The sequence below is a fragment of the Mobula birostris genome, chromosome 2 (genome assembly GCF_030028105.1).
Source record: "Mobula birostris isolate sMobBir1 chromosome 2, sMobBir1.hap1, whole genome shotgun sequence".
Classification (NCBI taxonomy): domain Eukaryota; kingdom Metazoa; phylum Chordata; class Chondrichthyes; order Myliobatiformes; family Myliobatidae; genus Mobula; species Mobula birostris.
The window spans coordinates 41940188-41960842 of NC_092371.1; the positions used below are offsets into that span (position 1 = coordinate 41940188).

At 39.2% G+C, this 20655-nt stretch overlaps 1 protein-coding gene across 6 annotated transcripts in view; it reads left to right on the forward strand.

The window, feature by feature from the left end:
* Positions 1 to 2222: 2222 nt before the first annotated feature.
* The window catches only part of ripor3 (RIPOR family member 3), a 193766-nt gene continuing 175333 nt past the window's right edge, over positions 2223 to 20655 (forward strand). For 3 of the 6 annotated variants that reach the window (XM_072239973.1, XM_072240012.1, XM_072240003.1), the window contains exon 1: positions 2223 to 2306. The gene's annotated coding sequence lies outside the window, so the exon portion shown is untranslated. Of the gene's footprint in view, positions 2307 to 19189; positions 19529 to 20655 lie in introns of all 6 variants that reach the window. The other 3 variants (XM_072239985.1, XM_072239980.1, XM_072239993.1) reach the window with 3 other exon arrangements.

Consider the following 20655-nt stretch of genomic DNA (forward strand, 5'->3'; position numbering starts at 1 on the left):
TTTTCTTTATCTATCCCAAGTTGTTAATGCTTTAAGCTTTTCTCTGTTGAAGATTGTGAACTACATTGAACATTTTATGCAGATCATCTGCTTTGGCTTCAATGAAAATGGCTTAGTCAAAGAAAGAAAGTATTAAGCTTCAGAGTGCTGAAAGTAACTTCCTGTTTATTCTAGATTCCAAATTTACCATCAACATTTTGATGCAACATCTATCAAAATTCCAACTATGGTTAGGACCACATTCCTACATAATGTTTAAGAAACCGTTTGGGGTATTGTATGACTTATTTGCTGGGGCAGTACATGAAAACAAAGCTCTCCTTATCCTAAAAAATCAGTTTGTGTTAATGGATTTCAGATTCATGCCAATAGAGTTATCAGAGGCTAAATGAAGAGCAGTCTACCTGGTATATGCACTTCATTACAGATCCCCTTAATGAAATATGCCATTTAGAGCATTCACAGCTTAAATCACAGAGCAAGGAGAGACCCATGTTTCAAGCAATCATGGAAGAATTCATCAGAAGTCATGTGAAACGTAATTCCCATTCACCTACAGTTTTGTCTCTTACTGTTTGTAAATGACTTCAACAGTATTGCCATGCCCAAAATACTAAAGGAAATGCCCTCCCCCAATAGTCATGATTCCAAAGTAAATTTATAAATGAAATCATGTTATATTACTAAAATACAGCTACGCTCTGCGCTGCACTTATGCCTGATTTTCACAAAGCATTCCCCATTCCTGGTGCCCTAACACTAAACCTGCCTGCAAGTGCAGCATGGACGATGAAGGGCCACCTCCTCTCAGTGGAGGGGATAGCAGATGGTTAGGAGGACAGCCTTGAGAATTTTGACTCAGAAGAGACTGTTAGTGAAATATTTCATTTTGGCATTGGTAGAGACAATCCAGACTTTGGTTGCTAGGTAAAGGGACTGATAATGTGGCAGGAGTAGCAGATAAAGTTCCTGGGAGAGGACAACAAGTTCATGTTCCATGGAAAAACTGCTACTTTGTCAATGTGGTGTTTCTGCATTCTGTTAACCATAGCCATGGCAACAGCAATCTTCTTACATGACAGTAGGTTGGATGGCTGCAACAAACACTGTAACATCAGTAGTAAATACTACCTTATAGTTGGATTTGCATGAATTGCCCATTGATTCTATTCTGGAAAGTAGCAAGCAGCCATTTGATTAAACTCTCCTGGCTCACCACCCAAACCCTCTGAAGAGGTCTTTTATTATGTCATTGATAAATAATGCATGCTGTAATTCGGTGACTATGTATTAAAACCAAATCTACACAGTGTCCCAGAGTGAGGATTATTAGATAACGATCAAGAATGATAATCCTTTGAGATTTCTTTTTCTTAGTATTCTGAACCAAGACTTTCTGTGAGCATGTATAGTTCCTGATGCTCTGATCTCACAGTTGGCCACAGGATTGCAACTTAATTAGATCTGAAGTTTTAGTATTGCAATATTATTGCTCTTTACCCACTATTCCATTAGGGCAGCTACATATACATTTTAAAATAGCTGACCTTAGGAATTAAATTTTTTTCTTGGGAAAGTATCATTTGTAAAGGGACGCTCTAGCAGAGAACAAAGCAACATGTATAAGGATACAATGTTGTAGTCTAGTATGTGTGTATCTACGTTTGTAGTTAGACTGCTCTGGAAAAGAAGCTTCATATGGTTTTCCCCAACTTTACTGTTACAGATATGTTGCAAATTTACAGTACTCAACATCAAATATTTAAACAGATACCTCCAGAGCAAGGGATTTTTTTTCTTGCATATATGTAACTTCTAGCAAAGTTTAATAAAACATAATGTTTGCAGTAATTATTATGATTCTCCAGAGTATCCCAGGTAAAAGAGAAAACCATAAGATCCGGTTAAAAAATGAAAACAGATGTTTGATTTATGGCATGCAGCTGATAGTATACTGGAAACACTATACAGAGTCAGCATACTGTTAATTTAAGCACTACTTTAGCAGTTCCAGAGTTAGCTGTACTGCACCGCAGGAAATAGATGGAAATATAGAGTTTAAACTCCATCCTGTTCAGTGACAGTATGTCGAAGCACCACAGAACAGAAAGTTCTTTATTGCTTCTCAGAATTTCTTTTTTGATAATCTTTCCAAGTACCACGCCTAAGATATATTGTTATCAGTAACATGCATGCAGTGCCTTATGTAATTCTCGTGAACACCACATTATTTCAAAAATATCCCAAAACGTATTGAGTCACATGTGACCTCAGAAGGAATAAAGGCATCAGGACATTACACAGAGGTAAGCAAAGAAAAATTTTAATAAAATTACCAAGAGAAGTAATTAGCTGTATAAGATAAGTAAATTATTCTAAAACTCAATCATTTTTATCCCATAATCCGGTACGTTCTCTTCACTATACAAAAACTGTTTTGAACGTGACTGGTCTGAAACACTTCAGTGCACTTCCCAAATGACATGATGTAAAATTCTTCTATGAGAGAAGAATCTTAACTGCAGCAAGGGATGGTTTCACAAATTCTGAATCAGTCTTGTACTCTAAATTTCACTGAGTCCAAGTTTTATCTGCAGTATTTTGTTCTCCAAAGTGGTCACCAATACGTTACATGCATTTGTTTTAAATAAAGAATGTTAAAACATATTGGAAAGCACTTCTTGAATAGCTGGTGGAAGCAGATTCAGTTGTAACTTTCAATTGAAAATTGAATGCATAGTTAATAAGGAAGTACATACGTGTAAAATGACAGGAATAGAGCAGGAATTGGACTAATTTGTTAACTCTTTCGATGTCCCGCTACTAGCACAGTGGAGAGGTTAACCTCCTTCTGTGCTACAAGATTTTATCATTCTAAAATATTGCAAAATATTTGTGATTTATTTCAAAATGGATTTTGATTTTCATTCTAGTGCTAACTAGTATTAATCCTTTTACAGTATTGCATATGAAAAACAAATTGCTGGTAATATATATAATTGTAAGCACATTATATTGTACTTTGTACAGTAGAGAAAACCTGGGCCATTTATAGTAAGGCTGTTAAGACAGCAAAAAATTAATACAAACCCTTCCATTATAAGCACAAATTATCTTGTTCTCATAACAATTTCTCCACTGTGCTGGGCATAAAATGCCACATGAAGTGATAGTAAAACACAAACCAAACTGCACTGTCAGATTTAAGTACATTGTTACTTTTTATAGTTTGTAGTTGTGTACAGTAACCCCAAAATAAGAAACAATTTTCTTTGCAACACATACAAAAAATGCTGGTGGAACACAGCAGGTCAGACAGCATCTATAGGAAGAGGTACAGTTGACGTTTCGGGCCGGGACCTTCGTCAGGACTAACTGTTAGTCCTGACGAAGGTCCCGGCCCAAAACGTTGACTGTACCTCTTCCTGTAGATGCTGCCTGGCCTGTTGCGTTCCACCAGCATTTTTTGTGTGCGTTGCTTGAATTTCCAGCATCTGTAGATTTCCTCATGTCAACAATTTTCTTTGTCTTTTGCTGAAGTTTTTTGAAAAATCATGTTCATCTGCTTTAATTATAACATTATCCCACTGAAGGCATATGCTAAACTAAGATTATTCTTATCAGAATTTTAATTAATTAAGTTTTTGTCAGCTACAAATTTAGATTGGTGGCATCTTGGAGGCCATTCATGGAGGCCTATGAATACTTTCAGTATTCTCAAATGCTGTCAAAGTATCATGCTCTTTTCTGTGGATATTAGCAAGTATTAAGTAATTTTCTGCAGGAAATATTCAGAGGTGACACGTCATGATGTCAATCACCGGGCAAACTTGATTTAGAACAAAGAACAGTAAAGCAAAGTTCAGGCCCCTCATTCATGATGTTGTGCCAACCATTATAAATCTACTCCACAATGAATCTAATCCTTCCCTCCAACACAGCCCGTAACCCTCCATTTTTATTACAGTACATCCATTTGCCTCTCTAACAGCCTTTTAAATGTCCCTATTGTAACAACCTCTATCATTATCCCTGGCAGTGTATTCCAGGCATCCACTACTCAGTGTGTATAAAAAACACTCTGACATCTCCCCTGAACTTTCCTTGACTTAGATTAAACAGATGTTGTCTACTATTAACCATCACTGCCTCTGGAAAAAGAAGTTGGATACCCTATGCTTCTTATAATCTTATACATTTTTATTAAGTCACTTCTGCTGCTCAGTCATTCCATAACAGAAAAGCCTTAGCTCTCTCAACCTATCCTCATAAGACATAGTTCACAATCCAGGCAGGTTCCTAGTAAATTCCATCTGCACCATCTCTAAAGCTTTCATTTTCTTTTCATAATGAGGCAAACCACAGTCTTACAGAGCAATATTACTCCTCAGTTTGTTAACTTAATCCCTGGACTAATGAAGACTCACACACCTTGCACCTTCTTAACTGTCCTTTCAACTTTGAGGGATCTATGGACTTGGACCCTAAAATCCCCTTTTCCCTCCGTACTACTAAGAATCCTGCTACTAACCTTGTATTCTGCCTTTAAATTCAATCTTCTGATGTGTATCATTTCAGACCTTTATGGATAGAACTCTATCTGCCACTTCTCCTCCTAACTTGGTGTCATGCCTATATATCATTGTAACCTATGACTTCCACACTATCCACAACACCTCAATCTTTGTGTCTTTTGCAAACTTTCTATCTCACCCCTCTATTTCCTTATTCAAGTCATTTATAAAAATCACAAAGAGCAGGGGTCCCAGAATAGATCCCTCCAGTACATCACTACTCACCAACCTCCAGGCAGAATGTGCTCCATGTATTACAATCCTCTGCCTTCTGTGGGCCAGCTATTTAACAATCCACCCAGCCAAGTTTCCATGGAGCCATGCCTCATGACTTTTTGTATAAGCTTACATTGGAAAACCTTGTCAAAAGTCTTAATTAAATCCATATCCACCATTACACCTTCATCAATTTGTTTTGTCACCACCCCGAGAAACTAAATTAGAAGCTTGTGCAGACCTGGCATGTCATCTAAAACTTGAACAAACTTCAATTGGTTGCATCATGGCCTGGTATTGAAACACCAATGCCCAAGAATGGAAAAGCCTCCACAAAGTGGTGGATATAGTCTGGTCTATCATGGGGAAATCATCCCCAGCATTGAAAACACTTACTTAGATCACTGTCACAAGAAAGCACCATCCAGGCCATGCTCTCTTCTCGCTGGTGCCTTTGGGAAGGAGATACAGGAGCTTTATGTCCCACGCCACTGGGTTCAGGAACAGTTATTATACTTTGACCATCAGGCTCCCTAACCAGCAAGGATAATTTCACTCACCTTAACTCTGAACTGATTCTACAACCTATGGATTCACTCTCAAGGAATGCACAACTTATGTTGTCAATATTTATCTATCTATGTATTTATTTATTGTATTTGTAAAGTTCCCCTTTATCACTCAGTGGTTCTTCCCTCATTCTCCTCATCCTTCTGGAGAATCATTGGTGTTTTCCTTAATCCTACTTGCCAAGGCCTTCTCATCCCCCACCACCGCCCCCAGCCTCCCTAAGTCTCTTCTTAATCTCTTTTCTAGCTAACATATAATAAAAGATTATAGATCAGTCACAATATTGACTGCTGAAGTAGGCTTGAATGGTTAAATGGCTTCTTCCTAGCTACCCAAGTTCCTATAACATTGCACAAGGATAAATGCAGAAGTGTTGGGAGAACTAAGAAATGCATACTTGCAGCATATACAACTTGTAAATCAGAGGAGAATGGCCATTAGTTAGGGGGGTGATGGCAAGAAGGAGAAACAGTTTTCGAGCATGAAGTTAAGGCCACTCTGGATGATTTCAGTTCTGCTGCTGACCACAACCTTAGCAAAGGTGTCCAAATAACATGTAGCACTATTGTTCTCCCCATTAATTTGTCTCAGATTGTATGCCACTTTTCCTGCAGAGAAGTGTCCTGCATTCTGTCTGGACAATTTTGCAGCTACGGTTGGTTAACTGCTGTGTACTAGGGCAAATATTGATATTGAGATATGTGAGAATAGTGGTATGGTTAGAGAGAAAATGGGTTTTGAAAATGCATTTATTTTGACCAGATATCTGAGATCATCAAATTTTTTAAAGCGTTGCATCCAGATTCTTGGCATGTCCTGCCATTGATCTCAAACAATTTTTCTGTTATCTTTTGTAAGTGTATTTGGAGGGTCTTCTGAAGATGAAGGACATCATTCCTAATTTTTATATCCTCCAGCAAAGTTTTCACTGCCATTGGGAAACCTGGAAGTTACTTTATCCTGCATTGGTCATTCTGAAAAAGTCTCCTGGGCCAGAACCACCTGAACCCATAATGCACTCATTAAGGTTTAAGATAATCAGTGCTTTAAAAGGGAGAGAGAGGGTGGAAAAAGGGGAGGAGTGGTGGCATTACTGGTTAGGGATACTATTACAGCTACAGAAAGGGTGGGTTATGTAGCAGGATCCTCTTTTGAGTCAGTATGGGTGGAAGTCAGGAAGAGGAAGGGAGCAGTTACTCTATTGGGGGTATTCTATAGGCCCCCTGGTAGCAGCAGAGATACAGAGGAGCAGATTGGGAGGCAGATTTTGGAAAGGTGCAAAAGTAACAGGGTTGTTATCATGGGTGACTTTAACTTCCCTAATATTGATTGGCACCTGATTAGTTCCAAGGGTTTAGATGGGGCAGAGTTTGTTAAGTGTGTCCAGGACGGATTCCTGTCACAGTATGTGGACAGGCCGACCAGGGGGAATGCCATACTAGATTTAGTACTAGGTAATGAACCGGGTCAGGTCACAGATCTCTCAGTGGGTGAGCATCTGGGGAACTGTGACCACCACTCCCTGGCCTTCAGCATTATCATAGAAAAGGATAGAATCAGAGAGGACAGGAAAATTTTTAATTGGGGAAAGGCAAATTATGAGACTATAAGGCTAGAACTTGCGGGTGTGAATTGGGATGATGTTTTTGCAGGGAAATGTACTATGGACATGTGGTCGATGTTTAGACATCTCTTGCAGGATGTTAGGGATAAATTTGTCCTGGTGAGGAAGATAAAGAATGGTAGGGTGAAGGAACCATGGGTGACAAGTGAGGTGGAAAATCTAGTCAGGTGGAAGAAGGCAGCATACATGAGGTGTAGGAAGCAAGGATCAGATGGGTCTATTGAGGAATATAGGGAAGCAAGAAAGGAGCTTAAGAAGGGGCTGAGAAGAGCAAGAAGGGGGCATGAGAAGGCCTTGGCGAGTAGGGTAAAGGAAAACCCCAAGGCATTCTTCAATTATGTGAAGAAAAAAAGGATGACAGGAGTGAAGGTAGGACCGATTAGAGATAAAGGTGGGAAGATGTGACTGGACGCTGTGGAAGTGAGCGAGGTCCTCAATGAATACTTCTCTTCGGTATTCACCAATGAGAGGGAACTTGATGATGGTGAGGACAATATGAGTGAGGTTGATGTTCTGGAGCATGTTGATATTAAGGGAGAGGAGGTGTTGGAGTTGTTAAAATACATTAGGACAGATAACTTCCCGGGGCCTGACGGAATATTCCCCAGGCTGCTCCACGAGGCAAGAGAAGAGATTGCTGAGCCTCTGGCTAGGATCTTTATGTCCTCGTTGTCCATGGGAATGGTACCGGAGGATTGGAGGGAGGCGAATATTGTCCCCTTGTTCAAAAAAGGTAGTAGGGATAGTCCGGGTAATTATAGAATAGTGAGCCTTACGTCTGTGGTGGGAAAGCTGTTGTAAAAGATTCTTAGAGATAGGATCTATAGGCATTTAGAGAATCATGGTCTGATCAGGGACAGTCAGCATGGCTTTGTGAAGGGCAGATCATGTCTAACAAGCCTGATAGAGTTCTTTGAGGAGGTGACCAGGCATATAGATGAAGGTAGTGCAGTGGATGTGATCTATATGGATTTTAATAAGGCATTTGACAAGGTTCCACACAGTAGGCTTATTTAGAAAGTTAGAAGGCATGGGATCCAGGGAAGTTTGGCCAGGTGGATTCAGAATTGGCTTGCCTGCAGAAGGCAGAGGGTCATGGTGGAGGGAATACATTCAGATTGGAGGTTTGTGACTAGTGGTGTCCCACAAGGATCTGTGCTGGGACCTCTACTTTTCATGATTTTTATTAATGACCCAGATGTGGGGGTAGAAGGGTGGGTTGGCAAGTTTGCAGATGACACAAAGGTTGGTGGTGTTGTAGATAGTGTAGAGGATTGTCAAAGATTGCAGAGAGACATTGATAGGATGCAGAAGTGGGCTGAGAAGTGGCAGATGGAGTTCAACCCCGGAGAAGTGTGAGGTGGTACACTTTGGAAGGACAAACTCCAAGGCAGAGTACAAAGTAAATGGCAGGATACTTGGTAGTGTGGAGGAGCAGAGGGATCTGGGGGTACATGTCCACAGATCCCTGAAAGTTGCCTCACAGGTGGATAGGGTAGTTAAGAAAGCTTATGGGGTGTTAGCTTTCATAAGTCAAGGGATAGAGTTTAAGAGTCGCGATGTAATGATGCAGCTCAATAAAACTCTGGTTAGGCCGCACTTGGAGGACTGTGTCCAGTTCTGGTCACCTCACTATAGGAAGGATGTGGAAGCATTGGAAAGGGTACAGAGGAGATTTACCAGGATGCTGCCTGGTTTAGAAAGTATGCATTATGATCAGAGATTAAGGGAGCTAGGGCTTTACTCTTTGGAGAGAAGGAGGATGAGAGGAGACATGATAGAGGTGTACAAGATAATAAGAGGAATAGATAGAGTGGATAGCCAGCGCCTCTTCCCCAGGGCACCACTGCTCAATACAAGAGGACATGGCTTTAAGGTAAGGGGTGGGAAGTTCAAGGGGGATATTAGAGGAAAGTTTTTTACTCAGAGAGTGGTTGGTGCGTAGAATGCACTGCCTGAGTCAGTGGTGGAGGCAGATACACCAGTGAAGATTAAGAGACTGCTAGACAGGTATATGGAGGAATTTAAGGTGGGGGCTTATATGGGAGGCAGGGTTTGAGGGTCAGCACAACATTGTGGGCCAAAGGGCCTGTACTGTGCTGTACAATTCTATGTTCTATGTTCTATAACCATGGCTTTCATAATAGCTTGTCCTAAGTGGGGTTAGGATCACATGATATTGGCTTCCTAGTGAGTTGTTTCGCCAGTAAGCAGCTCAGCAAATCATAGTGATATGTTGGTATCTTTGGAGATACCTTGTGTGGCCTCTGAGAACTGATGAGTCTTAAAGCAGAATGATAATGTGTACAGAAAGTAAAATTTGAGTTAGTGATTCTAGTGAATCTGGCACTGTTGTAAAATCTACATTTGGTTTCATTCATTACATTTTTTTTTAATACATGTGGGGGTTATATACATATTATCAGGCAAATCCATTAATAAAATGCATAAAACCTCTACATCTAGTCACATCCTTACATTTTTATGCAAGGTGCCAATACCTTACTTATGAGATGACTGTTTAAGGTAGAATGCTACAATGTCTTTTTCATAGTCATAGTCATAGTCATACTTTATTGATCCTGGGGGAAATTGGTTTTTGTTACAGTTGCACCATAAATAATAAATAGTAATAAAACCATAAATAGTTAAAAGTAATATGTAAATTATGCCAGGAAATAGGTCCAGGACCAGCCTATTGGCTCGGGGTGTCTGACCCTCCAAGGGAGGAGTTGTAAAGTTTGATGGCCACAGGCAGGAATGACTTCCTATGACGCTCTGTGTTGCATCTCAGTGGAATGAGTCTCTGGCTGAATGTACTCCTGTGCCCAACCAGTACATTATGTAGTGGACGGGAGATATTGTCTAAGATGGCATGCAACTTGGACAGCATCCTCTTTTCAGACACCACCGTCAGAGAGACCAGTTCCATCCCCACAACATCACTGGCCTTACAAATGAGTTTGTTGATTCTGTTGGTGTCTGCTACCCTCAGCCTGCTGCCCCAGCACACAACAGCAAACATGATAGCACTGGCCAGCACAAACTGTTCCTTCCTGACTGTTGTGGCTTCACTGCCTAGATTGGTATTTCTTGTGTATCTGAAATGAAAAAGGCACAGCACATGGTTGTGGTGGGGCACTGTTGATATGAGGAGCACATTTGAGCCATCTTCACATTATAAGGCAGAGGTGATTATGGAATGAAAGGAAAGTATGGCGTGAGAGGAAGAATTAAACATGACTATATTGGTAACAAAGCCCAAGATTGTGGGCACACTTCCCTTCAAATGATTGAGCCTCCTAGCACAGGATGCACTATCCATCCTGTCCTTTCCTCTCTAGTCTTTTGCTGCTATCTGCAGTTATAAATGGTATTCCTTTGTGCAAAAGTAGGAGTAAATATGCAAAGATCTTATTATTGCTCATGATCTTTAGTGATAGCTCATATGGCTACTGAGAAATAATAAGTCTTAAAACAAGACCAGAAGTAGCAGAAGAAGCAGAAAGTACCATTTTATTTACTGATTCTGGTCGATCTCCTACTTTGTTATAAAATCTATATGTTCGTTTCATTTGGTCCACACCTCCCTTCCCCTCTAGTTTGCCGTTAGGAATGATGTTTACTTTTAAGAGAGAGGAAAGATATTCTGGATTATATCACAACTTGTAAAGATGATTTGGCTGTCATGATTGCAGCACTCTATAAGTATGAGAAGAGCATTATAGTATTGGATTGGGAGCAATAGTAAGGGTGTGGGTATACATGGATATGTTTGAAAGTCACTATGTTGCCTGGAATGTCTTTGATGATATTAGCTATGATATTCTGTAAGATACTTTAAGCTGCTGAAAATTTGTCATCTTCCACCCCTGCTGTCCTGTGCTTGTTCATTTCAATAGTGAGCTTTAGTGGCATAAATTCTAGTCTGAAAAAACTATTTGAAGCGAGGAACTGCTAACACCTGTATTTCACCTGCCTCCAAGGACATAAATGGTTCTGAACAGAATCTAAATAGAATGTTTCTCTGCTTATGGATGTAGATCAAACCATGCACCATTCATTACATCCTGCCCTCAAAACAAGTTAAAGATTATATCTTTGTCTTAAGCTCCATTTGGAAGTACCATATACAGGTAGATGCTTACAAACCTCAACCTCAACAGAAAAATGTTGCTTTCCCTTGTACTTATGAAGAAATGACGATATTGACAGAAAGACTTCGTTACTTAAAGACATTGATCATAAATGTGAGGTCATTATGCTTCCTGAAGGGCCTCCTTGGTCAATTGGCAGATCATCTTGGCCCTTGATGGCGTTTTGTACTCATTGTTATACATGCCTTCCCTATGGATGTCCACATATTCCACAAAGGTTTACAGAGCCTGTTTAAATAAAGAGGAATACTTTGCTCCCACCTCTCTGCCACAGTGGTTGTGGAGAGTACTCCCAGTGTTGCTCAGTGACCTTATACAGAGACTAAATTCAGTAGTCATCTCCTGTTTAGAGAAATGATTGCACTTTTAGTTAGATTCAGGCAGATGAGTACTGGATTCCTGGAATTACCTGAACTTAATGTGAACTAATGGGAAGAAATTGTGATTGTTTTCCATCAAAATGCCAAAGCTGTATGATGTATATGCTCAGGATCAAACATTAATGGCAAACTATCTTGGGTACCCTGTGCAGTACCATGCTTTCAGTGGGCTAATGATCCTGCAGCCAATTCCTTTAAACAGAGTCACTAAATATCATCTTGGAACATGCTACCGACTGTTGTATAAGATTTTTATCTTGCCTATGCAGTCTCAACTCACTATGACTCACTTCCTGTGAATGCAAGATAGCAGGGTTGCATTATATCCTATCAGTTTGAAAGGCATATTGCTATAGTAACAATATGAGCAGAGTAGGAGTTTCTTACATATTATAAATTTAAAGTGAGACATTAGGCCAAAAATATCTTGCACTTTATTGACTTAAAATAACTTTTCTATAATCCGGACTTGTGGATATTCACTGTGCCAAATATTTCTGTTGTGAACACTTTTGCAATAATATTTCTGAAAATATACAGAAGTATAGATATGTGACGGAGCATTATTATTGGTCCAAATCTAATAAAATACTACACAATGTCTACAGTATATTGAGTTAAACCTGATGTTATTGGTGACACTAAGACATCATTCAATTATTACCTTTACTTTCAGTGCCTGGTTGATAACCTTACAGAGAAAATTACTATATAGATACTGCAAATTTTTATACTTTTGAAATAATTATAATGAACATTCAAAAAGCTAATATGGCCTCAGGTTACCATGGACAAATACCTTCTTTGTTTATTAAATGTCATCAATTTGTTGCCAAAATTAAAATTTGATGAGTAAACTTCAAGTTGCATCTTTCTAGCCACTAAATATCAATTGGCTCAAGTTTTAAGTTTTTATTAAACATTGGATAAAGTCACAAATACTTCAAATAAAATTTATGACTGTGCACTGTCAGCTAAAGTTGATATTTCTGAATAATGAGTAGTTTCCAGAACGAAATCAATGCTTAAAGGTACAGTGATCATGATGCGCAATTAACTAACATTTATTGCATAAAATATAGGTAGCAAATACAGTACCTTGCATTGCATGTTCATTAAAAATGAATTCAGCATGTATTCATTTCTGATTTTGCTGCTTCTTGGCTGATACTTCAGCAGTAGTACAACTTTAATATTAGCCTGAGTTAAATCAAGTCTGTGCTGCATTGTGTGATCTCAAGTTGGTGTGCTTTCTTCCACTAAAGTACTCCGAGGCATATTCTGTAAGTTCCTAGTATGTCATGTCATAAGATTTTTTTTCTGACCTACTTTTAAATCTGCAGTGTGGTCATCCTCTGTTTTGGCAGCACCCTCTCACTTAGAAATGTTTTAATTCTTCCAATCATTCTAAAGATGGCACTAACGCTCTTCCTGTCTGCACAACTCAAAGCTAGCTGACACCCCTTAACAGGAATTACATTTGTGATTGTAACTAACATTGGCAAGTATGTTGGAACCAAAGGTGACCTGTGAGAAATTCTAAAAAAATTAGACCTGATGGCAGAGCAGGGGCTTCACTTTTTTTTTGAAGTGCATCAGTAGTCAATTAAGAAAATAAAAATTGTGGAGATATCCTGTATCCATACTGGCCTCCCTTGAGATAAACACATAGAAGACAGCAGCAGTGGTTGAGACTAGGAATCAATCTTGAGGTCTTGAATGCAGTGATCCAATTCAATAAATTTATGTGCATGGTCAAGATCTTCAAATATTATATCTCACCAAAGCTAAACTTAATATGTAACATTTCCATCAACATGCATATCTAATTATCACATACTTCAAAGTACCATCACACCTTTAACAACCATGACAGACAGATCACCCTAAAGTATTGCATGTCACTCAAGTGAACGCATCCCTATTTTGATAAGATGGTACACAATTGGAAGCAATAGCAGCTAACTGGTAGGTGTAGGCATGGCTTTGTCATCTTATTGGCAAGATGCAAGTATTATTCACCACCATTGTGGCCAGTGACAAATTAGAAACCTCTAGATATCCTTGCAGAAGTGAGGATATCACCATATCTAATTGTCTTTCTGAATGGCACGTCACTCATCTTGCAGTGTTTTCTGATTTACATGCACCTCTTATGTTTCTCATCTCTCTTAACCTTTCACTGCAGTTTGATCTTATGTTTTCCTTATTTCAGAGAGCCAAAATATGCAACTTGGGCAAGTAAATTCAGAAAAGACAAAGATGCTGTGAGCAGTTGCTCAAAAGGACAATAGATCTATATTATAATGATTTAGAAACATAGCAACATAGAAAACCTACAGCACAATACAGGGCTTTCGGCTCTCAAAGCTCTGCTGAACATGTCCTTACCTTAGAAATTACTAGGCTTACCCACAGCGCTCTATTTTTCTGAGCTCCATGTACCTATTCAAGAGTCTCTTAAAAGACCCTATCGTATCTGCATCCAGCACCGTTGCCGGCAGCCCATTCCACGCACTCACCAATCTCTGCATAAAAAACTTACCCCTGACACCTCCTCTGTACCTACTCCCAAGCACCTTAAACCTGTGCCCTCTTGTGGCAGCCATTTCAGCCCTGGGAAAAAGCCTCTGACTATCCACACAATCAATGCCTTTCATCATCTTATACACTTCTATCAGGTCACCTCTCATCCTCCATTGCTCCAAGAAAAAAAGGCCGAGCTCACTCAACCTATTCTCATAAGGCATGCTCCCCAATCCAGGCAACATCCTTGTAAATCTCCTCTGCACCATTTCTATGGGTTTCCACATCCTTCCTATAGTGAGGCAACCAGAATTGAGCACAGTACTCCAAATGGTGTCTGACCAGGGTCCTATATAGCTGTAACATTACCTCTCGGCTCCTAAATTCAATCCCATGATTAATGAAGGCTTTCTTAACCACAGCGTCAACCTCTACAACAGCTTTGAGTGTCCTATGGACTCGGACCCCAAGATTCCTCTGATCCTCCAGACTGCTAAGAGTCTTACAATTAATACTATATTCTGCCATCATATTTGACCTACCAAAATGAACCACCTCACACTTATCTGGGTTGAACTCCATCTGCCACTTCTCAGCCCAGTTTTGCATCCTATCAATGTCCCGCTGTAACCTCTGACAGCCCTCCACACTATCCACACTATCCACAACACCCCCAACCTTTGTGTCATCAGCAAACTTACTAATCCATCCATCCACTTTTTCATCCAGGTCATTTATAAAAATCATGAAGAGCAGAGATCCCAGAACAGATCCCTAAGGCACATCACTGGTGACCAACCTCCATGCAGAATACGACCTGTCTACAACCACTCTTTGCCTTCTGTGTTCAAGCCAGTTCTGGATCCACACTACATCTACTGCTCTACCTTCATCAATGTGTTTAGTCACATCCTCAAAAAATTCAATCAGGCTCGTAAGGCATGATCTGCCTTTCACAAAGCCATGCTGACTATTCCTAATCCTATTATGCCCCTACAAATGTTCATAAATCCGCCTCTCAAGATCTTCTCCTTCAACTTACCAACCACTGAAGTAAGACTCGCTGGTCTATAATTTCCTGGGCTATCTCTACTCCCTTTCTTGAATAATGGAACAAAATCCACAACCCTCCAATCCTCCAGAACCTCTCCCGTCCCCATTGATGATGCAAAGATCATTGCCAGAGGCTCAGCAATCTCTTCCCTTGCCTCCCACAGTAGCCTGGGGTACATCTCGTCTGGTCCCAGTGACTTATCCAACTTGATGCTTTCCAAAAGCACCAGCACATCCTCTTTCTTAATATCTACTTGCTCAAGCTTTTCAGTTCATTGCAATTGTCAAGATCCTTTTCCATAGTAAATACTGAAGCAAAGTACTCATTAAGTATGTCTGCTATCTCCTCCGGTTCCATACATACTTTTCCACTGTCACAGTTGATTGGTCCTATCCTTTCACGTCTTATCCTCTTGCTCTTCACATACTTGTAGAATGCCTTGGGGTTTTCCTTAATCCTGTCTGCCAAAGTCTTCTCATGGCCCCTTCTGCCTCTCCTAATTTCATTCTTAAGCTCCTTGCTGCTAGTCTTATTATACCTTTGACCCTTAACAGCCAGAAGACACAGATGTTTTCTGTTTATGGTTTGAAGTTGTATAATTCTTGATTTGTTTATTCAATTCAATTACTCTCGGAATGAAGATATATATCTAAGTCTGCAGCAATTATTGTCTGTAGTAAAAGAGTTGCAGAACATTTAGAAAATTAATTTGTTATCGTACAACTGATATTGAAGAAATGACTGTTTAAAGCGGTGATTTCTTCCCTATTGGCACAGTATGCAAAACTGGAAAACTTGCTTACTTTGCATATCGTGTGCAGTTCTGATTGCCACACTGTGGGAAGGATTTAAGTAAGTTAAAGAGGGTACAAAAAAGACTCACGAAGATGCCCCCTGGACCAGAGAGCTTGAATTTATGAGGAGAGATGAGATAAAAAATGCAGTTTTTCCCAGATTGAATGAGACTGAGGGAAGACCTTTCTAGAGGTTTATAAAATAATGAATGGCGTAGATGAGTTAACCTTATTCTCTTGTCCAGGATAGGTAAAAGTAAAATTAGAAAGCATAGGTTTAATTCCAGAGGGGAATAATTTAAAGTGTATCCAGGGGAGGGGCACATTTTGCAAAAGAGTGCGGTGGGTTTATGAACACTCTGCCTGAGGAGATGAAAGTGGCAGGTAAAATCACAGTGTTAACAAAAATAACAATTTGACAAATAGCTTGAGAGGAATTTTGGCCAAACATAGGCAAAAGAAGTTAGCTTAGAGATGCACCTTGGTCAGCCTAGATGAGCTGAGCCATTGGGACTATTTCCATTCTGTAAAACTTTATGAATCTATTACTCCCATGTGTACTCATCTCTCCTCACTGATTCCCTTCCAGGCACTATTCCCTGCAATATTGCTAAGTGTAACACCTACACCTACACCTCTTCCCTCACCACCATTCAAGGCCCCAAACAGTCCTTCCAGGTGAGGCAGCACTTCACATGTGAATCCATAGGTGTCATTTATTGCATCAGGTGCTCACGGTGTGGCCTCCTCTACACCAATGAGACGCAATGCAAAATGGAGGATCACTTCCTTGAGCAGCTTTGCTCCATCTGCTGTAGCAGGCAGGATCTCCTGGAGGCCAGCCATTTTAATTCCACTTTCATTCCCACACCAACATGTCGGTCCACAGCCTCCTCTAATGCCAAGTTGAGGCTAGACACATATCAGATTCGAGGAGCAATACCACATTTTCTGTTTTGGTAATCTCTAAATTGACAGCAACGTCATCAATTTCTCTAACTTCTAGTGAAAAAAGACCTGATGGTAGAGCATCACAAAAACTGTGGGTCAGCTGTCTAAGAAAAATAACAAGATGGCTTGAGTCGCAAAAATAGATTGAGGTGTTTTTATTTACAAAGATTGTGGAAAAACAAAAACTTGGACATCCACATCAAAACAAGAAAAAAAATGAAAAAAATACTATATATATATATATATATAGAGAGAGAGAGAGAGAGAGAGAGAGAAAGAGAGAGAGAGAGTGCACACGCGCACGCAAACGCTCCACTTTTTTTTTTGAAGTGCATCAGTAGTCAATTGAGAAAAGAAAAATTGTGGAGATATCCTGCATCCATACTGGTGTCCCTTGAGACAAACTCATAGAAGACAGCAGTAGTGGTTGATACTAGGAATTAATCTTGAGATCTTGAATGCAGTGCTTCAATTCAATAAATTTATGCATATGGTCAAGATCTTCAAATATTATATCTCACCAAAGCTAAACTTAAGATGTAATATTTCCATCAACATGCATATCTAATTATCACATACTTTAAAGTACCATCACACCTTTAGCAACCATAACAGACAGATCACCCTAAAGTATTGCATGTCACTCAAGTGAACGCATCCCTATTTTGATAAGATGGTACATAATTGGAAGCAATAGCAGCTAACTGGCAGGTGTAGGCATGGCTTTGTCATCTTATTGGCAAGATGCAAGTATTATTCATCATTTTAATCTAAAACGTTAAAAGTATTTTGTTTTGACAGTTTTAGCTATCGTCCATGAAGGTCATATGAAGGGTTAAATTTCACCTTCCAGAACGTACAGTAATTAAATTTGCAATTTGGTCTCAGATGTATATAGACCATTCTCTTTCACCCCCCCCCTTCCCCCCATCCCTTTAGCTCATTTACCTTTTCCTTTTCCCCTTTCCCTTCCTCATGTCCAGCCATCACCCACACCTTCTTCCCTATGGATCCCACCTCCTTCCCTTTATCCTATGGTCTGCTGTCCTGTCCTATCAGATTCCAGCTTATTCAGTTTTTGCCTCTTCCTCCTGTCACTTACCAACTTCTTGCATTATTCCCATTTCTTTCCCTCTCCTGCTTACTCAGCTTCTCCCTCACACTTAGATTCACCTATTACCCACCAGCTCAAGTTCCTCCCCCCCCACACATCCCTTACTCTGGCTCATGCCTCTTTCCTGATAAAGGGTCTCAGCCGAAAAACATCTTCTGCCTGACAAGCTGAGTTCCTCCAGCAATTTTGTCTCCCATGTGAATCTATGTATTTATTTTGTTGTATTTGATGTAACTCAACTGATTTACTATTCGGACAGCATTTCTGTCTTTATTTGCACACAATCTAATAAGTGTATTTGTTACCAGTAATGCAAAGCTAGTAAGACCAAGTCCTTAATTATTTATTATTCTGTTTGTAAAATCCAGCTAATTGTCCAGCATGTCGCACATCAATTAAAAACAGCACTTTTCTTAATAGATGCAGTTTTACTCAGGCTGTCTTTTACATACTTTGCATACTGTAATGCAAATTGAGGAATATATTAAAAGAAGAAAAAGGCATGTTTTTCCTCAGAGACTAAATTATATGTCTTGGATATAATACTTAGAAAAATGAGATGATTGTGAGATAAGGAAGGAAGGGTAAGGTTACCAAGCAGGAAATTTGGGAATTCCTCTGTGGATTGTATTTTCATAAATCTTTCTGCATGTGCCAAAACGACCACTGAGGTCAGGTTCTCAGAGAATTCCTTCCTCATATGAAGAGCCAGCTAATGACCTATGGTTATCCCAACCTCTCCACAAATGGTTTAAATCACAAAGCCAATAACAATATGACATCAATTACTGAATAATGAGAGTAAATATAATGATAACATAATAGTTGTTTCTGACTTAAATTATTTTCTTGCCTGAGCTTTAATTCTTTTTAGCTTTCTCCATTGAGCAGATCTGGAGAAATATACTGGATGTATATCATAATCAATTAAAAAAAATAACAATATTACCACATTAATCTAAAATGTTAAAAGCATTTTGTTCTGACGGCTTTAGCTATCATCCATATAGGTCATAAGAAGGGTTACATTTCATCTTCTGGAACACTCAGTAATTCAATTTCTTTGCAATTTGCTCTCAGATGTATATAGACCATTCTCTTGCTCTATTTTTCCTTACATTACATTAGTTTTGAATATAAAATCTATCAGTTAGAATGCATGGGCCTGGATCTTATGTGGACTGCCAGCAGCCTTTACCCAGTGAAAAATCTGCTTTTAATTGTACTAGGCCTGTAGAAGGAAGAAACTCCCAGTGACTGGAAATGTACAGCAATGTGCAGGATCTTTTCAAGTGAAAGCAAGGAAAGATGAAAAAGTTCATAAAAAAAGAAAAAAAAAACGAGTACAATATCAGCTCCAACATGGGTACTAACTTTCCCAGCATCCAGGACAATTTCAAAAGGCAATGCTTTAAAAGGTGGCATCCATCATTAAGGACTCCCATTACCGCAGGACATGCCCTCTTCTACCATCAAGGGTGAGGTATTGCAGCCAATGTTTCAGAAGAACCTCTTCCCCTCTACTGTCAGATTTCCGAATGGACAATGAACCCATGAACATTACTTAAGTAATTTTTTCTTTATTTTTGTGCTATTAATTTAATTTAGTTTTTTAGACATATTTCTTACTTGTAACCTATAGTTTTATTGTTGTGTATTGCAATGTACTGCTGTTTAATACAACAAATTCTGATTCTGAGAACAAACAGTATAAGTTTCAATGATTTTGTAAACAGGAAGAAAACAACTAAGGTAGGTATGGTTCTTCTGGAGAATTAGGCCAGCAAATTAATAACAGGGAACAAAAGAAATGCCAGATTTGTTAATATTTTGCCTGAGTCTTCACCATGAAGGACATTGCAAATATCTCTAAGATAGCAGATGGGTTAATAAATAACAGGGAGGAACTTGTAAAAATGTTAATCACAAGAAACAATGTATTATACAAAATCACAGAAATGAAGGCAGACAAATTGCTGGGATCTGATAGTATGTACTCATAAGTTTTAAAGGCTGCAGAAATGGTGGATGTGTTGGTTGATCTTTTTTTTCAGAACGAAGTTCAGAAAGGTTATCAGAGGATTAGAAAGTCAAAAGGAAGACAAAAAAAGCAGGGAACTATAGAGAAATTGTTTTAACATCTATTATTGTTAAACGCTATGGTCAATAATCAGAAAAAAACAGCAAATTATTTAGGAAAACAGAATATGATGAAACTAGTCAAAATGGTTTTATGAAATTTGAACGATGTTTGACAAATTTGTTTGAACTATTTGAGAATATTACAGAGAGTTGATAGAGGGGAATCTGCAGATGTAGTTATTTTAGATTTTCAAATGGCATTTGACAAACTGCTACACTATATTGCATAACATAAGAGCCTCAATTGTTGGGGATTAGCATGGGTTGAAACTAACAGTCACATAGAAACCCAAGTTAAAATAAATGGGCCCTTTTCATCCTGGAAGGACATAACTAGTGGAGTGTCTCAGAGACTGCACCTTGGCCATCAGTAGTTTACTGTTTTCTTAAATAATCTGGAGGAGGAAAGAAAAGCTCTTTCCACATTAGCCAGTAGTACAAAAATAGGTGGTGTGTTGGGATAAGGACATTGTGATTCTGCAATGGGATACAGATAGAGTGAGAAATTGGGTTAAAAACTTGGCAAATGGAGTTCGTTTGCCAAACTTGGCAA